The sequence below is a fragment of the Oryctolagus cuniculus genome, chromosome 4 (genome assembly GCF_964237555.1).
Source record: "Oryctolagus cuniculus chromosome 4, mOryCun1.1, whole genome shotgun sequence".
Lineage (NCBI taxonomy): Eukaryota > Metazoa > Chordata > Mammalia > Lagomorpha > Leporidae > Oryctolagus > Oryctolagus cuniculus.
In genome coordinates, this window is record NC_091435.1 from 68,315,371 (window position 1) to 68,316,672 (window position 1,302).

The window sequence follows — 1,302 nt, forward strand, 5'->3', positions numbered from 1 at the left end:
GATTGATTGTGTCCATATATTTGATAGTCATTCAGATTTCCCCTTCTCTGAAGTTCTTGTATATATTCTCATGATTCTCATTGGCTATCTTTATTTCAGAAAAGCCGTTATATCCCAGTCTTTACAAACTAGAAGTTGGTTTCCTCTCCTCATTTGCTAGCACTCTTTCACATTTCCCATTATATCACTAGGGGAACATAATAGCCTTTAAGGCTTCAACAATGTTAAATCTATCCATCTTTTCACCCCATGGTTTGAATTTGGGGTCCTATTGAAGAAATACCTATTCACCTAAGTTTGCAAAGATATCCTCTTACATTTATTAGTTTTATATTTTGTCTATTTCATATTTAAGTCTTTAACCTAAAATGTAAGATTGAGATATTTTTGCCATATAATTATTTACTATATAATGATCTAGATTTCCTAACATCAGGTACTAAAATACACCCTTTCCTCACCAATAAGCTCTATTTTCAGCTCTCTTAGTTTATTCTGTTGTTTAATTTTTGTTTTCTCATAATTATATGTGATTTTTATTACCATGAACTTTTGCTTATTACCATGGGCTTTCTGCTTAGTGTTAAAAAGTTTCAAGGAGGCTGGTGCCGCAGCTCAATAGGCTAATCCTCTGCCTGTGGCGCCAGCACATCAGGTTCTTAGTCCCGGTCAGGGCGCCGGATTCTGTCCCAGTTGCTCCTCTTCCAGTCCAGCTCTCTGCTATGGCCCAGGAGTGCAGTGGAGGATGGCCCAAGTGCTTGGACCCTGCACCTGCATGGGAGACCAGGAGAAGCACCTGGCTCCTGGCTTTGGATCGGTGCAGTGCACCAGCCACAGTGCACCGGCTGCAGTGGCTGTTGGGGGGTGAACCAATGGAAAAAGGAAGACCTTTCTCTCTGTCTCTCTCTCTCACTGTCCAATCTGCCTGTCAAAAAAAAGTTTCAAGGAAAGGTTTCTCTCCTTTATTTTCTAAATTAATACAGATATTATAATATAATTAATGTAGATACTATAATATAGATAATTAATATAGATAATATATTCAGAGACACACACAGTTACACATCCATATACATTGCACACACAGACACATTATGGAATAAGCTTATTAAGTTCCAAAAATTATTCCTTCTTATTTATTTCTGCATTTAATTTTGTTATATCCTTCTCATTTTGCTGAGTTTACTGTTTGTGCCTTTTGTTCAACATTGGTATATGATAATGATAGTTACAGTGATTTTATATATGTGTATTTGTATTTACTCTTGAACTCTTGAGAAGCTGAGAAAGACAGAAGTATAC